This window comes from Dama dama, chromosome 19, assembly GCF_033118175.1.
Source record: "Dama dama isolate Ldn47 chromosome 19, ASM3311817v1, whole genome shotgun sequence".
In the NCBI taxonomy this organism is placed as follows: domain Eukaryota; kingdom Metazoa; phylum Chordata; class Mammalia; order Artiodactyla; family Cervidae; genus Dama; species Dama dama.
The window spans coordinates 29,917,336-29,928,028 of NC_083699.1; the positions used below are offsets into that span (position 1 = coordinate 29,917,336).

The 10,693-nt window shown below is 43.5% G+C and overlaps 1 protein-coding gene across 8 annotated transcripts in view; it reads right to left on the minus strand.

The window, feature by feature from the left end:
* Positions 1–9,805, minus strand: part of TBL1XR1 (TBL1X/Y related 1) — a 168,144-nt gene extending 158,339 nt beyond the window's left edge. For 4 of the 8 annotated variants that reach the window (XM_061166612.1, XM_061166613.1, XM_061166610.1 and 1 more), the window contains exon 1: positions 9,618–9,805. The gene's annotated coding sequence lies outside the window, so the exon portion shown is untranslated. The remainder of the gene's footprint in view (positions 1–9,617) is intronic. The other 4 variants (XM_061166615.1, XM_061166609.1, XM_061166614.1 and 1 more) reach the window with 1 other exon arrangement.
* Positions 9,806–10,693: the final 888 nt, after the last annotated feature.

Consider the following 10,693-nt stretch of genomic DNA (forward strand, 5'->3'; position numbering starts at 1 on the left):
GCTGTTCTAGCTTAAGTTGAAAACTATGAGCACAGAACAGGGCAAGACTCTCTACTGGTAAACAACTAATGAACAATTACAAGTGACACAATTAGAAGTGACACCAATTGCAACCCAAAATAGTATCAAGATCTAACGGATCTATCTCCCTGGAGTCAATAACACATTTACCCAAACTCACAAGTAATGTTAGAATCCATGCAATATCACAAGCTACAATTCCACAAATCCCATTATACCACAGACTATCATAATTACTGAAATTAACTACTAAACTATGAGAACTTCCACTTTCACCCAATTTCCAAAGCCCTGACAAAACAACACTTTTGAAATCAGGCAACACTGCTGTAGCCAACATCTCTTCGCATCGAGTTAATTTCAAATTATCAACCATGGACACGACTCGAAAATCATCAGTTTGCTATCACTAAACAATTCCACTGGTCCTATGACCCAATCATGACACAGAAATAACACATTTTAATCATGTTCAGTGACTAATTCTGCCAACAAATCTGAAAAATAAAAGTAAGTTTTTGCAAAAATATACACAGTTCCAGCTCTTTAAGAACTGACTGGAAAGCATGGAAGAAATAAACAGTTTTCTGTCTTCTTTTGACAGTTCAAACTGAAAGAGCTAGGAAGAGTAAGAATTCTTAACTGGATGCCTTGTTCTTTCACAACTGCTACTTTTTTTTGAAATGGTAATACTAACATAGTAAAATTCAAACAGTTCTAAAGAGTATACATGAACATAAATCTTTCCCACATCTGACCACATGATCTCCCCCACCTCAACCCCACTCCCCAAACCCTGTTCCTGGTCTCCTGTGTATCCTGCTGGAGTCACCTGGACCACATAAACACTCATAGGCGCACACTCCAGCCTGTGTGTCCTTTCCGTTCCTCTCCCTCTTGTTACGCTAAAATGGCAGAAAACTAAACAAGATCTTTTCTGCCTCCATGTTTTTTCATTTAAATCTATCTTTGAGAAGATCTTAAAAATACCAGAAAGTTATAAACATCAAATCTAAGAAAAATCTGTATAGAAACAGTACACATGAAACATCTCTCACCAGGTGTTAAAACTGGTGACCTCTGCTGGCAGGACATATAGAGGTCCAAGGTCAAAAAAGTAAAAAGGGTCTGTTCGTTTTTGCACAAGAATAGGAAATTTATTGGTATTTCCCTGATACACCAACAGGCTTCACTCCAAACCCTAGTTTAAGATCTCCAAATATATATTTGCTTACTAAGGAAAACAGACAAAGGTGATTTAGGGAAAATCCATCACTTAAGTGGGTGAAAAATTTTCAAGCATACTGCATTATACATTTTAAAATAAAAGATGACAAAAACATTGATACAGCTACAAACAGCATCTAAAAATTCACACACATATGATAAATTTTACCCTATAAAATAATGATCATATAGAAAATGAAAAAATATTACGGAAATTCATTCATTATCTATTCCCATTACCTTATTTCACAAACCCGAAGTAGATGACCCAATTGCCTTACACTGCCAGTTAATGACATCTGACAATCGCAAAATAGAAATGGAACAAAATTAGTACACACTCTACCCAATTAGCCTGCTCAAATTAAGGGGAAAACATAAAACACCTCTCCCTAACCCTTAAGTTGTGCTCTATTAGCCGTTGAAAGTAACCACCAAAATATGCTATTAACTATTAAACTCTGGCAAGGTGTCTGCTTACACTAATGTCAAGTACTTCTTATTTATTATTCTATGTAAAATGTAAATTTTTCAGTCCTCCAATATACTAAGAAAATTTAGATCTGTTTCCCCCCCCCCCAAAAAAATCACAAAATCAAATGACAAAAATCTCAGAATTTTAATATAGGAATTAATTGTATAAGTATCAGTAGAATGAAAGAGCAAACTTCAGGAAGCATTTCATCGTATCCTCTTATACCTTTCTGGAAGCTAAATGACTTACCCATATAACTATGGTTTTGCAAAAAAAAAAAAAGCAAAAAATTCACTTAATACTGAATCCATGTTAAAATGCTATCCACCATTCAGGTACATGAGCAGTTAAGAACAAAAACACAAACATCCACTAACAACCAAGGCACTGGGCACCTTGTTATGATGCATATTACTCAGGATGTAATGCGGAAGGAAGGGAGGGAGTGAGGGAGGGAGGGAGGGAGGGAGGGAAAAAGAGGAAAGCAACGGTACCAACTTTGATTTCAGGCAAAATAAAGATGTAAATTGATATCTAGTCCTTAGCAAATAAAAATTTATTTTGTTTTAAATTACTTAAAAACTGAAAACCTCACCTTTGTTTAAAAAAAAAAAAAAAACAGTTTGAGAGTCCCGAGTACAATTTCACATAAAAATAACATAAAGACGACACTGGAATGACCATCTCTGACCCCTGACTGCCGTGTTTTCTTCTGTATTTTAAATTCTACCTCCTGAAAGAAACGTTCAATAAAGAGGGAAACAGGTGACAAACTCCCCAGTTTAAACATTCAATACCTATTCTTCCTCCTTTATTCCTCAAGTTGATCATTTCACATAAATATCTTCCCTAACCCTCTGGAACTCTCCATTTACTGAACTGGAACTTCTGATCTTCCAGCATGACCCTTATGGTCTAACTGTACTATTTCTGAGCTGTGAATCTAAGCTCTCATAAAGCAGGGTAACATTCAACTTATTTTGACACTGAAACCTTCTATCTTAAAACTCTTAAATGTTAAAAATTTCAAAAGGACATGATACCAAGATGGTTGCCTTTAGAATAAATTACCCAGGTGGATTGGTACCTCTTTACCACAAAAAAACTACTTAAGAAGGAATTCGCTGGTGGTCCAGTGGTTAGGACTGTGTACATCCACCAAGGTGGCACAGGTTCAATCACTAGTTGGGATACTAAGGTCCCACATGGCCAAAAAAAAAGAAGGAAAACTATTGAGAGATGGTTCCAATGACCTTCCTCTGGGAGACCAAACCCATGACGCTATATGATAGATAGTTAACACATTCACAGTAACAGCTCAAATGGGATTCCAGTGCTGTCAGAAGGCTGCCACATATAGTGAGAGCTAAAAACATAACCTTATTTAGGCATACTACTGAGAAAACAATACGCAAAAAAAACCTGACAATTAAAAAAATAAAATCCAAAAATCTTAAGTTTCATAACAACGAACACAAATATGACCAGATAAAGCCAATTTAGCGTGACATGATTCCCAACTAGACTAGGTTCTTCACCAGGACTGTGGGTACTATCCCAGGATTAAGAGAATAAAACCATCCATTTTCATTTCACTCTAAATAATGACTAGGTTCTTTTTTTCCCCTTCCTTGTCAACACTGGCAACATCAAAATTCAAATTAATGGTTATGTGACTATAGTATAACTAAACTTTGAAGGCTTAATTCAAAAAGAAGCTTGAGACAGTACCAAGAGTGAAACAGGACTGTCACTGTTCTTATTTAAACATGGGCCCTCATAGAAACAATCCATTTTATCGTGAATATAGTATAGTACAAAAGTCAAGAATTTTGCTACATACTCTAAGAAAAATTGGAGAAGGAAATGGCAACCCATTCCAGTATTCTTGCCTGGAGAAACCCATGGACAGAGGAGTCTGGTGGGCTACAGTCCAAGGGGTCACGAAGAGTAGGACACGACTGAGCAGCTAAGGAAAATGGTCCTTTCCTTCAAGAAATGTAATTGTAGTTGAGGCAATGTGACACATTCTCACAAACAATAAATAAATACGGAGTCTGCGACATTCATTAAATCCAATCCAATCTCAGAGAAAAAAATAGCCTGAGTCAGGATGGCCGGAAAAAGCCTCACGAAAGTGGGACTGAAACTAGGCTATAAAAAGGACAAAGGGAAGGATAGCACACGCAAAGGCAGAGTAGTGAGTATGACAAAACTGCAGTGTTTATTTGATAGGCAAGCAAGAATCCCAGTTGGCCAAGAGTGGGATATAAAGCTGAATAGGTTAGAATGGAGCCTTAAAAGCCAGACTTGAAGCATATGAACTACATCCAGTTGGCAAAGGGAAGCCATTATGGGTTCTTCAGCAGGGGAACTGACATGATGAACCAATACTTAAATGAATTACACTGTCAGCAGTTAGAGAACATAGAATGAAGAAGAAAGACTGCCCAAAGCAACTGGCCAGAAAAGTAAAGCAATAACCCAGAAACCTAAACCCATTCATTCCTTCCTTCCTTCACCGAGGAGAGACTGCTAGTTGAGACGGTGGCCTAGAGTCAGACACACTGGGCTCAAGTCCCTCTTAGCATCCCTTCCTTGCTACCTGAGCCTTTGTTTCCAAGCAGCTGGTAATTAAAACAGCAGTCACTCTGTCACAAGCACCTGCCAAAGCACCTTTGTGGCCCTGACACATAGAATTCTAGTAGTAGTTAACACTACTGCTGAATTAAGAGTGACAAAGAATGGGAAGGGAAAGTAAGGCTCAAGGATACTTCAAAGGAACAGAACCTCCAAGCGGAACTGTCTTGATAGCAGCTGAAAATGTAGAACACAGATGAAAGGTTGAGACTGAAGAAAACAATAACCTACTTAAAGAAATTACTCCAATTTAAAAAGCAGATCCTAGACACGGCGGATCCATCCTCGAAAAATAAAACCTCTTTTTATTTAAAAAGAGTTAGAAAAGGTTTCAAATGGTTCAAGCAGATTTTAAAAGTCCAAGTCCAAGCAACAGAAAGACAGCAACAAAGACACACAGAAGACCCACCACTACCTACACCAACCAGGAAACTTGGTATTGCTTCCACTTAGTGCTACAACCCAACCTAATTCTTCAAGTAAGCCTTACTTAAGTCACAACTTCAGGAGTAAATAAATTATGCTAAGTATATGTCAACTATTCTGCCCAAGAATTCAGTAAATAAAACTAAAGACTTTCTATGACATTATGCCCCTACTTAAATAACAAGTAAATAAAATGTAATGCAAAGAAGCGAACTTCAAATCCAAAGCCATCATCATCCTAAACACATTCCCATAATGCTTATTTGTCAGCTACCGCTCTCAGCAACTTCTGCATACTTTTTTTTTTTTTTTAAATCAAAGTATCCTGGTGGCTCGGCGGTAAGGAATCCGCCTGCCAATGCAGGAGACACAGGGAAGATCCCCTGGAGGAGGAAATGGCAACTCATTTCCTTCCATGTATTCTTGCCTGGGGAATCCCAGTCCATGGGGTTGCAAAAGAGTCAGACACGACTTAGCAACTAAATTCAGCAATAGCTGATTTACACTGTTGTGCTAATTTCTGCTGTACAGAAAGTATCTCAATACACACATACACACATTTTTATACATATATTCTTTTCCACTATGATTTATTCCACGAGATTGGCTATAGTTCCCTGTGCTATCCAGTAGTTCGTTGTATAGCCATTCTAAATGTAATAGTTTGCATCTACCAACCCCAAACTCCCAGCCCATCGGTTTCCGTCCCCCTGCCTCTTGGCAGCCACTAGTCTATTCTCCGTGTCTGTATGTTTGTTTCTGTTTCGCAGATAATTCATTTGTACCATGTTTTAGATTTCACGTATATCACACAGTATTTATCTTTCTCTGACTTACTCCACTTAGAATGATAATCTCTAGTTGTATCACATATATAATTCTCTTAATCTGCTCAATTCTATGAAGCTGACCTTCCCACTACACAGAGGGGCAAACTAAGACACGGTGAAGTTGCTGTCACAAGGTGATAAAATTAGTCAGGGATGAAGCCTGAGTCTGAAGCTGGGGAGTTCACCTTGAGAACGCCTGACAGAATCCATAAGCTGCACAAAAAGACTTTTATGATTTTTCTTACACGAGTTTTCAGAAACATGCGCTCTGAGGATCTGCTTTTCCTTCTTAAGTATGGAATCACATTTCCTTATTTCTGCTGGCAGTATGTGGAGAGGCTCTATCACCGCAGTGAATCTTAAAAGTCGGAAACACAGCAGTGGACAAGAAGATTACATCTTATTATTAATAAACAGTTCTAGAGTGTTAAGCCAATGATACGTGAGCCCTGTGAATTTCGTTTGTCTACACAATGACTTGACCCAGTTAGTAGCGACCCCAACTATACAATTATAAACTTCATTAAAAACAGTAGCTTTTCAAAGGATATCTACAGACAAGACTGACAAAACTTAGGCCCAGCTAAAGTCATCTAGAAAGAAAATGGACTAGTGCTCAAAGAAAGGTTTGAATACTAGTGCATCATTTGATCCTCTTGTGGCCTTGAACAAGTGAATTAACTTATCTTCGCCTCACTGTTTTACCATCCACAAATACTACCCAGCTCAGGATTAGACTGTGGTATGAATGACATAGCAAAGCACCTCACCCCTTTCCTAGAGTACAGCCCAAGCAGAGTTCCTTTCCTTGGACTCTTGCTAATAGGGCTATTAATTGTACTTTAGGGAGTCCAAACCCAGAGGTGGTGAACAGTAAACCTCTCCAGCATAGCCTCTCTCACATATGTTTTTTAATTCAAGTATCTCTTGGCAATAGAATAGGATATACCACCATGTGGCCTCCAAACCAGACCATACTCTTAGCAATTCTTTACTACACAACCCTGGGGTCCTAGCCTTTCGGTACTATGGGGGTGTATACATAACTCCATGTTGGCTGCTTTTTTTTTTTTTTTTTTTTTGCATGTTAGTGACTTACACTATAAATGTCATTTGAAATGAGTCAAATTCCATGTACTAGAAAAATATAAAGTCCCAGACAGTGCCAATATTTCTGCCATCTCTCTAACCTGCCTTACAACTATCCACATTCTTCTCAATTCTTTTTCTACAAATAACACAGAAAATGAATAAATCCAACAAATGTCTTCCTCAAAATGTGTCAAGTCAGAAATTCTTTGTAGTAATAACTGCTGTAGTAAATTGGAGATGAATCTCTTTATCAGCTACTCATTTGACAAGGTTGTACTTATATTTCATTGCTATATATGAACAGATATATTTGTTCAACAGGTTGTCATTCAAAAGGTCCATTAGTCTCATCTCTTATCAGTAACCCCTACGTTTATAGTAATTCTGCCCTTCCTGCATATTAGCCTGAAAGGCTCCCAGTACACAGGAAGCAGTTACTTCTTATTCTCCTCCTGGGCATGTTATCATGGTAATCATGATAAATCTTATGTTGAGAACACACCTAACAAAGATCTCTGAACATGTGCAAAAAAGTTATTAAAATATTCAACACTTCTTTGAAACAACCAATGAAAAAATACAACCTTCACAAGGGGCCATTCCATTTACCACGGGTGTTCCCCATATTAACAACCAAAGCTGGTACACGCTGGAATAAAAAAAAAAAAAACCGCTTATAAAACTAATGGTGGGGGAAAAAAAAAAAACTAATGGTGAGCCTTGCAACAATTTTTATGCCATTAACAAATAATTAAGTTCCTTAACAGTTAAGAAAAACTTTTTCCTTGTACATATTGTTTTCATACCCCATTCGGTTTAGTGCTTTGCCCTCCAGGTCTGATTCTAACAACTCAAATGGCAAAAAAATAGTAGTCGTTTATGAATTTAATGGTTGGGATTACACATATCACATGGTGCAAGACAGCAGAACTGGGGTGAAAAAATATATATTTCAAAGAAGCAGGAAAACCTTGATTTAAGAGCAAAAAGTATAAACACGAATCACAAGCCTAACCACTCTCGGGCATATTTTCTGTTGCCCCTCCTCCACAGGTAAACGCTAACTATTTCTAGAACGGCGCTCAATGATAATTTCCGAAGCTTGCTTGCCATGAACTCCCATGATACAACCCAACATACACACTGTTTTCATGGAGACAAAGCTGCCCTATTTCGCCAGACTATAAACTTATTAAAAGAGTGAGAACATACAGTCCCAGGAAGTCAAGATTACTAAAATACACCAATGCAGCATGAGTCTGATTTAACAAAAATGAAAATAAACCACACTGGGAAAACCAAAAAGTCACTCACTGTATCTTCAGCGTGTGATCAGGATATTTATCACAGTTTTGTGTGTTTTTCTGCCTTTTTTTTTTTTAAGTAAATGAAAACACCACCAGGGCCTCATATTACCCGACCAGATAAGGGAGTCTTCAGGAAAAAAGGGGGGAGGAAAATGATTACCTAATTATATGGGGGAGGGGGAATTAAACCATTCAGACTAAAAATAACCTACATTTCACCCACCATATTTTATGAGCAAGCTTGTTTAGATCAGCAGAAGGGTCCTGCCTGGAAAACCAGAAAGCCAAGTCAACTTCCCTCAGTCAACTATAAATCATAGAGGCACTGAAACTCTTCACCTTGGTGTCCGCACAGTCCACCGTTTTAAGCAAACTCCAGACACTGAGAAAAATCTAGTTTTTAACTTGGTTCCAACACTTCAGTCATTTGTAATCACCACATTATTTTCGAGAATATCCTCAAATAAGCTAAGAACGGGAGCGTTTTTTAAAAGCCATTACAACTCAAATTTTACATGGAACACACCATTTTCACAACCCAAATTTATTCTCGGTTGCCCCTGCAAAGTGATGCCTATTTCAGCAAATTAGGAACTTCCAAAAATACTGAACACGCTCACACACGCATGGCTTCCCTCGAGCTGCCATTTCAGATTAATATTTCACTGAAATAAAAGTCTGCTGCTGTTCAAAAAAATGACATCGGTTGCAAAGAGGAAGTTACCGAGAAACCACCCTCACAACGTGGCCTTTACACTGTCAGAAAATAATGTGACTCTGAGCCACCCAAAACTTACCAGGAAGCTAGCAATAACTTTGCCAATTCTACACTTCTGAACCCAACTTCAAAGAGGCTCTATCAAATGCCTCCTCAAGACGCTAAAAAGCTCTAAGTTACAAATAAACACGTCCCAGAGTGCGGCCCTGCGGCCGCGCGCCCCTCCCCCCTCCCCGCACCCCCGCCCGGGACGCGCGCCCCAACAGCCGCCCGCCGCCCCCCGCACGCCGGCCGGGGTCGCCGCGCCCGGGCCTGGGCCGCGCCGGGGGAGGGGCGCGGACTTCCATCGCTGCCCGAGGTTTCGCCAAAAGACGTGCACCGAAGCCCTCTCCCCTGCTAAAAATAGGCTATAAAGGAGTCGGCCTCATGATGGCTCCTTGATTCAATTTGCTGCAAATTCTTTCCTGAAAGCCTCCCCCACAGACACATACACACACACCACACACAAAAACGGGGTGTAAATGCACGAAGGGTGGAAGAGGGGGAGCAGGCCGACGTGCACATTTTCGGGGACAACAACATAATCAGGGTGAGGATCCCCCGGGACCAGGAAAGGGTAGGGGGTGGGCAGGCACGTGAGCATTTCAAAGAAGCTTGGGAGAGCAAAAAGGGGGGATGGGGCACCCTAAACGCTGTCCCTCCCTCCCCTCCCCCACCAACCCCCCAGCTCCCCGAAGGGCCAAGTTGAAAAATGCATGTTCCACTTGCGCCCATCCCCCGCCCCACCACCGCGGCCTGGCGCCCCCCAGACCACCGCGGCCCGCGCCCCCCGCCCCGGCCCGCGGCCGCCCCCACCCCGGGGTCCGGCCCCCGGCGCTTACCTGGAAACGGTGGCCTCCGACGCCGCTCCCCCCCTCCCGGGAATGGAGGCACAAGGAAATTCCCCTCCTCGCCGCCGCCGCCGCCGCCACCTCCAACCACCCCCAAAATAACCCCTCCGGGGGGTGAGAGGCAATTATAACCCCGGCGAGCGGAGGGCGCGGGGGATGGGCGCCGGGCGGGCGGGGGCGGGGAGCGCGGCGCGGGTCCCCAGGTGGCGAGCGGAGGTGCTCCCGCCGCGGGGGGAGGGGCGGGGGCGCACGCGGCCGGCGGCGGGGGGAGGCGGCGCGCGGGGGAAGGGCGCGAGCGGGAGAGGAATTGAGGCAGAAGGTAAAAGCTGTTACTAAGGGAAAGAGCCAAACGGTTCGGAGCAGCCAACGGCTCAGACACTCAACACTGGGGAGAGAGGAATGGGGACCAGCCAGGCACAAATGAGCTCGCGAGGCCCGCGGCGGCGGCGGCGGCGGCGGCGGCCGCGCAGCAAAACAAACCCGAGCGGCCTGCGCCGGGCGGGCGCGCGGGGGAGGGGCCGGCGGGGGAGGGGCGCGGCGGACGCGGGGCGGCGGCGGCGCGGCGGGGGGGGCCTCCGCCGGCCCCGCTCCTCTGCCTCCCGCCCGCCGCGGCGGCGCTGGGGGCTGGGCGGGTGCGGCGCAGGCGTTTAAAAAGAAAGCAAGACCCGCGGGCGCTCCCAGGCGCCGCCGGGCCCCCGGCCGCCCCGCCCCCACCGCCGCGCGCCGCCGGGTGCGGGGCGGCCCGGGGCTGGGTGGGGGCGGGGCGGCGCCGGTTAACTTTCCCGGGGAGGCCCGGCCGGGCTCCGGCGTGGTCGGGGGCGGCCTGGCCCCGCGCGCACCCGGGCGGCGCGGCGCGGCCGGCGGGCCACACGCACGCGGTGAGCATGTGCGGAGAGCGCGGCGCAGGCATCATATGGACATTTGTTTGGGAAAAGAGCTGCACGCACCTTTGTGTGCATAAATACATATGTTTCTCGGAAGCCGACCTGGAAAGGTGCTTTATCTGTAATAAGCGATTTTCAAAATGTGATCCAGAGCACCGGCTCTGTGGAGAAAACACGCGCAGA